Source organism: Pristis pectinata, chromosome 1 (assembly GCF_009764475.1).
Source record: "Pristis pectinata isolate sPriPec2 chromosome 1, sPriPec2.1.pri, whole genome shotgun sequence".
Classification (NCBI taxonomy): domain Eukaryota; kingdom Metazoa; phylum Chordata; class Chondrichthyes; order Rhinopristiformes; family Pristidae; genus Pristis; species Pristis pectinata.
The window spans coordinates 12,516,616-12,529,105 of record NC_067405.1 but is presented as its reverse complement, the minus strand read 5'-3'; the positions used below and the strand labels follow the sequence as shown (position 1 = coordinate 12,529,105).

General features: G+C 41.7%; 1 protein-coding gene across 3 annotated transcripts in view; it reads left to right on the top strand.

The window, feature by feature from the left end:
- Positions 1-12,490, top strand: part of LOC127572752 (contactin-associated protein-like 5) — a 1,205,714-nt gene that overhangs the window by 692,253 nt on the left and 500,971 nt on the right. The gene's annotated exons all lie outside the window — the stretch shown is intronic.

Below are 12,490 nucleotides of genomic sequence, written 5' to 3'. Positions count from 1 at the left end.
CATGCCTGCATAGTGCAATGAAAAACTTACTTGCAGCAGCATCACAGGCACATAGCATTAGAGACACAACATTCACAAGAAAAACATAAATAAAAGACAATTTTTTATAAGAAATAATACAATTAAGAACAAAAAGCAGCAAAGTCCATTGTTGTACAAAGTCGTCTGGGCATAGTGTTGTTTTACAGAGATAATGATTAGGGTTGTGCAGGTTGGCTCAAGAGCTGACTGACTGAAGGGAAGTAGCTATTTCTGAACCTGGTAGTGTGGGATTTCAGGATTCTGTACCTCCTGCCCGATAGCAGCTACAAGAAGATGGCATGACGCAGATATTAGAGATCTTTGATGATAGATGTTGCCTCCTTGAGGCAGCATCTCCTGTAGATACCGCTGGATGGGCCCGTGACGTATTGGGCAGAGTCCACTACTCTCTGCAGCTTCTTACATTTCAGCGGATTCGAATTGCCGTACCAGACCATGATGTAACCAGTCAGGATACTTTCAACAATGCATCTGTGGAAGGTTGTTAGAGTGTCTGATGACATGCCAAACCTCCTTAACCTTCTAAGAACGTAGAGATGCTGGTGAGCCTTCCTTGTGATTGCATGTATATGCTGGGCCCAGGACAGGTCACTGGGTATGTTGATACTGAGGAATTTAAAGTTATCTCACCAATCCAATAATGAAAGAGAGTGGCTCTGTCAGAGATGCCTTCATTTGGATGAGACATTAAACAGAGGTCCCACCTGGTCAGTCAGGTGAATGTGAAAGATCCCAAGTCACTTCTTAAAAGAAAACCAGGAGTTATCCTCAGTATCCTGGTCAATATTCATCTCTCAATAAACAAATAACGAGATAATGTGGTGATGATCCCATTGTTGTTTGTGGGAGTTTGCTAGATTCAAACTGCCCGTTGTGTTTGCTGTGCTTCAACAGTAACTGTGTCCCCAAAAAATGACTTCATTGACTGTAAAGTTTTTTGGGATATCCTGAACCAGAATGTGGTAATAAAAATGTGAATTTTTTCCTTTAATTATATAGAGCAGGTTGGCTCTTCCAGACCCATAATGCTTTACAAGAATGGCAGCTTTAGATGGACAGATGTTTGAATTGTCTGCCCCGTTCTTCATCCATTCGCTGGATATGGATATCACTGGGAAGCCAGCACTTTTTGTTCACCCCTAATTGTGCCTTAACCTGAGGGCCTTATGTACTATTTGTGAGTCAGGTGCCTAGAAATTCAAGTCTGGTCAGTGAGCTAAACTTCCCATATATGTAGCAGCAACATGCTTTATTCTGCTTCTGAAATTTAGTTCTACTGAAGTAACAGAATCAAATTTCAGAACTCAGCTAGTGCAAGCAGCCAGTACTACACAGATGTAATATACCCATAGAACCATAGAACACTACAGCACAGAAAACAGGCCATTCGGCCCTTCTAGTCTGTGCCAAAATGTTATTCCGCTAGTCCCATTTACCTGCACCCAGTCCATAACCCTCCAGACCTCTCCCATCCATGTATCTATCCAATTTATTCTCAAATCTTAAGAGTGAGCCCGCATTTACTACATCAGATGGCAGCCCGTTCCACACTCCCACCACTCTTTGAGTGAAGAAGTTCCCCCTAATGTTCCCCCTAAACCTTTCCCCTTTCACTCTAAAGCCATGTCCTCTCGTACTTATCTCTCCTAACCTAGGTGGAAAGGGCCTACTCGCATTAACTCTGTCTATACCCCTCATAATTGTGTAATCTCCCCTCATTCTTCTGCACTCCAAGGAATAAAGTCCTAACCTGTTCAATCTTTCCCTGTAACTCAACTCCTGAAGACCCGGCAACATTCTAGTAAATCTTCTCTGCACTCTTTCAATCTTACTGATATCCTTCCTATAGATCCTTCCAATCTTACTGATATCCTTCCTGAGAGATTGCAAAACCTTGCCAATAATCAGTGCTTTATTGAATGATAATGTTTAATATAAAGATATCCCAGTTAAGGAGAGGTAGTTGCGATCTACCATCAGTTGAGAGCTACCATTCTCTTCTCTTCCCTTGATGGCGCAAATTACATTGGAAGTTGTAGGCTTGTCCAATAGCAGATGGCAGACTCATCAAAGTTTGGAGGCCTTGGCTTCCTGCTCCCATTACTGATCCCCAGTTACATGATAGTCAACGTAAATCACGTGCAAAGCTCTCCAGTGGTTGGCAAGCAGGAAGATGGATGTTGTTGGAAGTTGTAACCTGGCCTTCATTACAGGAGTTCCTTATGGCAATGTCCAAGGGAAAACAGGTCAGAACTGTTCATTAATGATTGTGCAATATTCAGTTCCGTCCATGTTTATTCACAGTTCATGGTCAAATGCAGACAACATTGAAGGTTAATAAGTGGTAACGCAACACATATTCCTGAAATGTTGAACCAAGCAATGTTTAACATAGAACATAGAACAGTACAGCACAGAACAGGCCCTATGGCCCACAATGTTGTGCCGACATAGCTATTCCATCCTACCTACAGAATGTCCATATCCCTCTCTCATTCATGTGCCCAGCCAAGTCCCTCTTATAAGCTCCAATGAATTTTCCTCCACCATCCGATCAGGCAACGCATTCCAGGCATCCACCACTCTCTCAGTAAGAAAACGTACCCCTCACGTCTGTTCTGAACCTACCCCCTCTCACCTTAAATGCATGCCCTCTGGTGCCAACTTACATTGGACCAGAAATCCTACTAAAATAGCCAACACTATTTGGTTTGTTTCTGGCACGTGCCTTTTCTCCTCACTTATCAAACCCTCTCTTCGTCATACAGGCAGTGCCCTGGTAATGAGTGGGTTCCGCTTTTACAGATATCCTTGTCAATTTTTTTCCATGTCAGAAAATACACAAAAATCACTTGATATGGTAACTGTATTTCCTATTGTACTGAATAGCATCAAAAACACAGACGGCTGATAAGAAAGAACAATTACTAAAAGTGGATAGAGAGAGAGAGAGAGAGAGAGAGGAAACTAGTTCTGCTGTTTGTAGGAACAAACATATGTATTGTACATTGGTCTTTTGAATTTAATAATATTAGGGGAGCTTGTTCGTATCGATGGGTGTCCATTAGTCAGGTGTTCGTAACCCAGGGACTACCTGTATGTAGGAATACTCTCCAGTGGCCACGGTAAAAATTTCCAGTGCCATTCAGGACAATATTTGATTGGCATATCACCCACATCTGAACATCCACCTCCTCCACTGTTGGTGCTCTGAGGATTAAACATCTGCACATTGTGCTGCAGCAACTCTCCAAACTTCTGGGTTAATCCTCCCACAGCCCCACAACTTCCACCACCTTGAAGGGAAAGGGAGAATTGAGTCAAACATACGACCAGTTCTTGCATTGCCACAACTTTATTGTTCGGTCCAAATCCTGGAACTCTCAAACGAACATCATTGTGGTATACTTTCACTGAATAGGTTGCAATTTTCCTAGAAGACTTTGCAATGCCTTCTAAAGAGCAACTGGGGATGAACAATAAATGTTAGACTGCCAGCAACACTGCAAAAAGTGGGCTGACTAAATTGTACAGTCCCTTTAACTGCCTACCACAGCCCACGTCAGCTGAAAAGAGCTTTGTCCTTCACAGATATTGATCATGGATGCTCCTCAGTGTATTGAACACAAAGTGTAAATCTGCACCTGAACATAGATTTGCTTTCTACTTGTTGGATTTACAATGGAATCGATGCTGAGAAATTGCAATCTTAACATAAATGTACAATGTCCTTTAAAAAGTCAAATAAGCTCTTCCTTTTATTGGGAGTAAGCAATAAGTTAGGCCAAAGCTTATTTTATTGTGCCTCAGAGTACTTATGAGCTTAGTTCCAAGAGTTATTATGATTCTCCCCTACTTGGTCTTGTTTTACCCTTTCTCTTCTGAAACCATCATCTTTATCTTAGCTACTCTTTGTGTTGATCGATGGGTGTTGGCAGTGGTGGTCACAATGCTTGACCCTACATCTTGAGTTCTGTGTTAACTATCATACCCATCCATTTCTACTAGAATTCATTGGATTGTGGTGGGAACATTGGTAGCTTTAGCACAATGGCATTCAATGCAAATTATAATGTTAAACAACAATCATAGTATTTCAATAAAATACATATAATTGTGAAGGGAATTATATTTTACATATGTAACAGTTGAAGATGGTTAGCTGGGAATGCTGTACTGAGGAGCTCCTCTGCAAATGCTTGAAATAATGGGGGCATTTATATTTTATAATTGCTTTGTATCCCTAGCCTTTCAATCCCCATTGAAATCAATGGGGTTACAGATCTGCATCAGAATCTGACAGGCATACTGGAGAGCCACAGCAAGATTAGCTAGCCACTAGTGATAGAGTGAGTTGATAGATTCAGATTTCAGAAACAGTCTGAAAATTTTGGAATTTGCATTTCAAAACACATCCATAGAAGTTCAAGACAAGTCAAATTTATTGTCATGTGCACAAGTACCGTGAAATACAGGTACAATGAAAAATGTGCTTGCAGCAACATCACAGTCACGTATTCAGACAACACACAGAATATAAATTATATATATATATATATATATATATATATATATATGTAAGATATAAGATAACTATTTATTTGTCACATGTACATTGAAACACAGTGAAACATGTCTTTTTGCATGTTATACACGGATACATCTTATACAAGACAGTGAAGAAGAAAGACTACAGTGCAAAAAAGACACCATCAAGTCGATCCAAGAGGCAATCCGTAGTGTTCCATTGTTCAGGTAGGGTTAAGGTTGTGCAAGTCTGTTCAAGAACCTGATGGTTGTGGGAAAGAAGCTGTTCTTGAACCTGCTGGTGTGGAACTTCAGATTTCTGTACCTCCTGCCTGACAGTAACAGCAAGAAGAGGGTATGACCTGGATGGTGAGGATCCTTGATGATAGGAATTGGAATTGGTTTATTATTGTTCTTGTACTGAGGTACAGTGAAAAACTTTTCTTGCATATCGTTCATACAGATCAATTTATTTCACAGTGCATTGAGGTAAGTAATGAGTGATAGATGCTGCCTTCTTGAGGCAGTGTCTCTGTAGTTGCTGTCAATGGTGGGGAGGGCTGTGCCCGTGATGGAACGGGCTGTGTCCACAACTCTCTGCAGCCTCTAGTGTTCCTGTGCATAGGAATTGCCGTACCAGGCTGTGATGCAACTAGTCAGGATACTTTCAACAGTGCATCTGTAGAAGTCTGTTAGAGTACTTGGTTACATGCCAAACCTCCTTAAGCTTCGAAGAAAGTAGAGGCACTGGCGCACCTTCTTCGTGATTGCATCCATGTGCTGGGCCCAGGACAGGTCATCTGAGATGTTAACGCCCAGTAACTTGAAGCTGCTAACTCTTTCCACCACAGAAGCATGTGCTTTAGGAGCAAGAATAGGTCACATGCCCCTTTAAGTCTTGAATAAGTTTTTCATTTCCCTGCAGTAACCTTTCATCCCCTTGCTTATCTATCTATCCACATCTGCCTTAAGGACGTTAAAAGACCGTTTCCATTGCCCTTCAAGGAAAAGAATTCCAAAGATGCATGACCCTCCAAGAGATAAAAGATTCACCTTGTCAATGACTTAAGTAAGCAACTGCTTATTTTTAAACAGCAATCCCCAGTTCATAAATATAAAGGAGGTACCAGCTAAGGTCTGACCAATATTTTATAAATATAGGGCATAACCTTCCTTGCTCTTATATTCAATGTGCCGACTAATGAAAGACAGTATCCCATATGCCTTCTTAACCATGTTATTCAGGATCTTTGGACCTGCATGCCGAGGTCTCTCTGTTCCTCAATACCCTCTAGAACCCGACCATTCATGGTGTATGTCCTCACCTCATCAGTCCTCCTAAAATGCATCACCTCCCCTTTATCAGAATTAAACTTCATTTTGCCACATGTCAGCCCATTTCACCAACACATTAATAGCACCCTCCAGGCTAAGACTACCCTCCAAACTGTCAACAACTCCGCCAATCTTTGTGACATCTGCAAACTTATTGATAATGCTTCCAATATTAACATTAAAATCATTCATGCATATTATAAATAGCAAGGGTCCTAGCACAGATCCCAGTGGAACATCACTAGTTACAGATATCCAATCATAAAATCATCATCCTCTGTCTCCTATTGCTGCTGCAACAATTTTGGGTCCAATTTCCAACTTGCTATAGATTCTATGGGCTCAAATCTTTTCAGACCAGTCTCCCATGTGGGACCTTGTCAAAGGACTCTGTAAACCATGTAAACCACATCTACTGCACTGCCTTCATCACTGCACTTTGTTACTTCAAAAAATTCAGATTGGTCAGACATATCTACCCTGACAAAGCCATGCTGGCTATTTCCAATTAGTTCCTGCTGTCCTCCAAGTCATCTGGTACCTCACATGTTCAGTGAAGATTTAAAGATCTCAGCCAGAGTCCCAGCAACCTCTTCCCTTGCCTCTGACAGCAGACTGGAATAAATCTCATCTGGCCCTGGGGGTTTATCCACCTTTAAGCCCACTAAGGCATTCAGCACCTCCTTTTTATTCATGGAGACTTGCACTAGAATTTCACCTTCCCCTTTGCTGAATCCTCCATTTACAAAGTCCATTTCGTTTGTGAATACTGATGCAAAGTTTTTATTCAGGTCTTTGCCTCTGCCTTCCAGCGCCATGCACAGATTGCTCCCTTTGTCCTTAATTGACCCCATTCTTTCCCTGGTTACTCTTTTGCTCTTAATATATTCATAAAATGTCTTCAGGTTTAACTTAAACATGTCCACCGGTGATCCAGCGATATTTTTAGAGTGGATGCGGGGGATGTTTCCTCATGGGAGAATGTGGAACTGGGGAATGCTGTTTAAAAATATCGGAAAGATTGGAAAGATATTTCACCCAGAGAATGGTGAGTACCTGGAATTACACAGCCTCAGTCATGGTGAAAACAGAGTTATTGAGAGCACTTAAGAAGTGACGAGACAAGAACTTAAATCACCTAGACATAGAAAGCTATGGACCAAGTGCTGAAAAATGAGATTAATAATGGCATGGATATAGTGGACCAAATGGCCTGTTTCCATGTTGTATCAATCCATAACTTTATGACTCCACAGGATCTTGTGTTTCAATTTAAATAGATAAATATTGCCAGCTCCATAAAAATCCTTGCCATTTACAGCATGATCTGTGACAATGTATAAATTATTTGTTTCATTTTATGAAACAAAATCCCATTAAGGTAATTCTTATGACATAAATTAATCAGGGGACTAATATATAATTAATATGTAAAATATTACTTTAATTTCCTTTTCATTATGTTTTATATAAAATAGTAATATAAATATGTAACATAATGAGGAGACTAATATATACTGTGAAATACTTTCACCGCAATTTTCATCAATTTTGTAATAAGACTATCATTAAAATAAATAATAATGTCAGATTAATATACAAGAGAAGGATGATAGATAACTAACCTGTTATTAGAGATGTACCAAGTGATAGGTGATGTACCAAAGTTGTTATAAGACTAGAAGATATAGGAGCAGAATTAGGCCATTCGGCTCATCGAGTCTGGTCCACCATTCAATCATGGCTGATTTTTTTTTCTCAACCCCATTCTCCTGCCTTCTCCCCTTAATCTCCTTACCAATTAACAACCTATCAAGGTCTGCCCAGTGACTTGGCCCCCACAGTCCTCCGTGGCAACGAATTCCACAGATTCACCACCTTCTGGCTGAAGAAATTCCTCCTCATCTCAGTTCTAAAGGAATGTCCCTTTATTCTGAGGCTGTGGCCTCGGATCCTAGACTCTCCTATTAATGGAAACATCCTCTCCTCATCCATTCTATCCAGGCCTTTCAGTATCCGATAGGTTTCAATGAGATCCCCCTCATCCTTCTGAAACTATGAAATTATTCTTGAACCACGAAACTATAATTGAAACTTTAACATTGAACATAGAACAGTACAGGCCCTTCGGCCCACAATGTTGTGCTGACATTTTATCCTGCTCTACCCTTCCCTCCCACATAGCCCCCTGATTTTCTATCATTCATGTGTCTAACTAAGAATCTCCTAAATATCCCGAATTTATCTGCCCCCACAACCCCTACAGGTAGTGCGTTCCATGCACCCACCACTCTCTGTGTAAAAATACTTACCCCTAACATCCCCCTTACACCTTCTTCCAATCACCTTAAAATTATGTCCCCTTGTGTTTGCCATTGTCGTCCTGGGAAAATGTCTCTGATTGTCCACTCGGTCTATGTCTCTTATCATCTTGTACACCTCTATCAAGTCACCTCTCATTCTCCTTCTCTCCAAAGAGAAAAGACCTAGCTCGCTCAACCTATCCTCATAAGACATGCTCTCCAATCCAGGCCACATCCCTGGTAAATGTCCTCTGCACCCTCTTCAAAGCTTCCATATCCTTCCTATAATGGGGTGACCAGAATTGAACAAAATACTCCAAGTGTGGTCTGACCAGAGTTTTATAGAGCTGCAACATCACCTCGCGGCTCTTGAACTCAGTACCCCGACTAATGAAGGCTGACACTCCATACGCCTTCTTAACAACCCTATCAACTTGTGTGGCAACCTTGAGGGGTCTATGGACATGGACCCCATATTTGTTCATATTTTAAAGGGTAATCATTCATATAAGATGTTCCTTCAACTCTGTGGGAGCACTTTTGTCTCCTGAGCCAGTATATTATGGATTAGGAAATTTGAATAGCTTCCTATTCTTCAGAACCAACAGGAAGCTGTTTGACTTATGGTGACTACACTCCCTGAAATAAGGTTGCCAAAACCTCAGTGGTCAAGCTGCAATATGCAGACAACATTTACATTTGGGCATGCTTAGAGGCCAAGTTCCAAGCCATGTCAATGCTGTCACTGAAGCATTTGAGAGATTGGGCATTACAGTCAACATCTTCCAAACAAACAGCCTCTACCAACCTTCCTCTGCTGCACCACACTACCCTCTGCCAATGAAGGTTCAGGGAGAGATTCTGAGAAAGGTTTACCAACCTCATAGTCATGTCGAAATGGATGATGAAATTGACTATAGCTTTCAATGCAGCAGCACAGCCTTCAGTTGACTGGGGATCAAAGTTTCAGACCTGGCATAAAATGCATGGTCTACTGAGCAGCAGTGATCCCTTGTCCTCCTATATGCTTCCGAGACTTGGACTCCTTCCGGCAGGTAACTCAAGGCACTGGAAAGATAATGTGAATGTTGTCTCCACAATATCCTTCAAGTTCTTCAGAAAGATAAGTAAACTAGCTTGTGTTCTCTCCCAGACCAACGTCCTCAGTATTGAGGCCCTAGTTCCACTCACTATGTTGGGCAGGCCACATTACCTTGTGCCTGGACACCATACCCCGAAACAGCCAATCTATTCAAAGTGCTTTCTATGGGAAAGGATTATCATCAGATAGAGTAAAACAAAACAAGGATGTGTTCAAAATCTTCTTGAAGAAATGCAACATTCCCACAGACTCCTGGGAACTTCTTGCCCATGACTACTCAAAATGGAGATGGTGCATTCTGGATGATATTGAGAACATTGAGTGCATTGCATCAGTCGCACACAGAGGCCCTGCTTTAATTGCAGAAAGACCCACCCCTTCTTCACACACCAGCAAACCAACCACCCTGTTAGCCACCCAGCTTTGGAAGAGTCTGTGGTTCCCACAATGGCCACAATAACCACCTCATTAACCCACAAAACTGGAAGGGAAGAAAGTCATCTTTGTTCCCAAACAGCTGCCTTAGAAGAAGAAAAGGTGTGACAACTTGATCTAGCCCAGCATTTCAATGCACTGCTGAAGGATTACTGTAATTTTATTTTCCAGAAGCGACAACCTTCTGAGGTTCTCTCCGATCCTCTAAGAATGATATCGAAGATTGTGAAGCACATATTTTACCAATGTTTATTCCTGCAAGAAGAACATCAGCATTGACCTAATTGGTTATTTTTCTAAACATTGTCTGTGCGGTGTTGTTGTTTGCAAGTTCACCCTTTTTTAGTTCTTGCTACAATGACTAAACTTCAAAAGTGCTTCATTATCTGGGAGATGCTTCAGCATGTTGTTGGGCAACTGAAGGCACTGGATACATCATAGGATCAGAGAAATGCTATGGAGCATAAGGGGGCCTTTTAGTCCATCAAATCTATGCCAGCACTTTGTGGACCAATGCCATCAGATCCATTGCTTGCTCTTTCTCATGGCTCCAATGGCCCCACTGTTCCTCAAGTGCCTTTCCAAATCTCTTTTGAAAATCCTGATTAGTTTGTGACATCGTCCTCACAATCAGTGAGTTCTAGATGATGAGCATTCTCTGCATTTAATAAGGTTTTCCCTCATGTCCCTTCTGTACTTTTGATGTAAAGCTTTAAATCTGTGGATGCTTTGCAAGTAGGGATATCTTCATTGTATAAACATGTGAATAAGGAGCCACTACACACCTGGAGCCTGCTGCACCATTCAGTAAGATCATGATTGATCTGAATGTAACCTCATCATCATGTACCTTCCCTCCGCAATAACCCTTCATCCCCTGCCCAGCAAAAATCTGTTAAAAGTATTCAAAGGCACTGCATTCATTTCCCCTTGAGGAAGAGGCATGGTAGTGTAGTGGTTACCACAACGCTCTACAGCGCCAGCGACCCAGGTTCAATTCCAGCCGCTGTCTGTAAGGAGTTTGTACGTTCTCCCAGTGTCTGTGTGGGTTTCCTCCGGGTGCTCCGGTTTCCTCCCACATTCCAAAAGACCTACAGTTTAGGAAGTTGTGGGCATGCTATGTTGGCGCCAGAAGCGTGGCGACACTTGCAGGCTGCCCCAGAACACAACACAAAAGATGTATTTCACTGTATGTTTTGATGTACGTGTGACTAATAAAGATATCTTATCTTAAGAGAGTTCCAAAAGTGGAGCTGCTGCCTCACAGTACTGGAGACCCAGGTTCAATACTGACCTCGGATGCTGTCTGTGAGGAGTTTGCGCATTCTCCCTTTGACCACATGGGCTTTGGCCAGTTTCCTCCAACATCTCAAGGATGTGTAGGTTGATTAGTTAATTGGCTACTGTGAATTGTCCCTAGTGTGTAGGTGAGTGGTAGAATTGATGAGCACATGGGGAGAATACAACAAAACATGGAGGATTAATGTTAATGGGTGATTGATCATTGGTGTAGACTAGATAGGCTGAAGGGCGTGTTTCTGCGCTGTGTCACTCTGACTCTATGACTCACAACCCTTTGAGAGAGGAACTGTTGTCTCATCTCTGCCTTCCCCCTTATTTTTCAACAGTAATTCTTAGTTCTAGATTCTTCCACTAACTCTCCATAGCGTAGTGGTTAGCATAACGTTATTACAGCACCAGCAACCTGGGTTCAATTCCGGCCGCTGTCTGTAAGGAATTTGTAGGTTCTCCCCATGTCTGCGTGGGTTTCCTCCTGGTGCTCCAGTTTCCTCCCACATTCCAAAGACGTACGGGTTAGGAAGTTGTGGGCATGCTATGTTGGTGCCGGAAGCATGGCGACACTTGTGGGCTGCCCTCTGAACAGTCGACACAAAAGATGCACTTCACTGTATGTTTCAATGTACATGTAACTAATAAAGATATCTTAAATATCTGCCTTGTCAAGACCCCTCACAATCTTATCTATTTCTGATAACTCCTCCCTCATTCTTTCAAACTCCAACAGATCCAAGCCTAGCCTCTCCACTTTTACTTACAAGATATACTGCCCACTGTGGGTATCAGTTGAGCAAACCTCTGAATTGCTTCCAATGCATTAGCAGCCTTCCTTAAGTAAGGAGACCAATAATATTCACAATACCGAAATGTGGTCCCAACAATGCCCTTTTTAAATGAAGCATAACCTCCCTACTTTTGCATTCAATTCCTCTTGTCATAAACTATAACATTCTGTTAGCCTTTGTAATTACTTGCTATACCTGCATACTCACCTTTGCAAATCTTGCACAAGAACTCTTAGGATTCCTCTGTTTGTTCTTCAACTCTGTTTGTTACTCAAACTCTGTAGTCTTTCACCAACTAGGTAATGTGTTGTTTTATTTTTCCTGCGTAATGTACTAGTTCACATTTTTTTTCCTCAGTATACTTCAATTCCTAGATTTTGCCCAGTTACTTAACCCCTTTTTTTGCCTTGATCTTACTGAATGGCAGAGTAGGCTCAAGGTATTTTTAGTCCCTTTTTGTCCTCTTCACAACTTGGTTTCAAACTAGTCTTTATGTCTTCATCAAACTTAGCAAACATACCTGAATATATAGGCACCAGCACAGATCCCAGAGGGACTTGCTACATCTTGCCAGTCAGAAAACGACCCATTTATGCCCGCGTCCTGTTTCCTGTTAGCCATCCAATCTTCTAGCCACACTAATGTATTATTTCCTACATCCT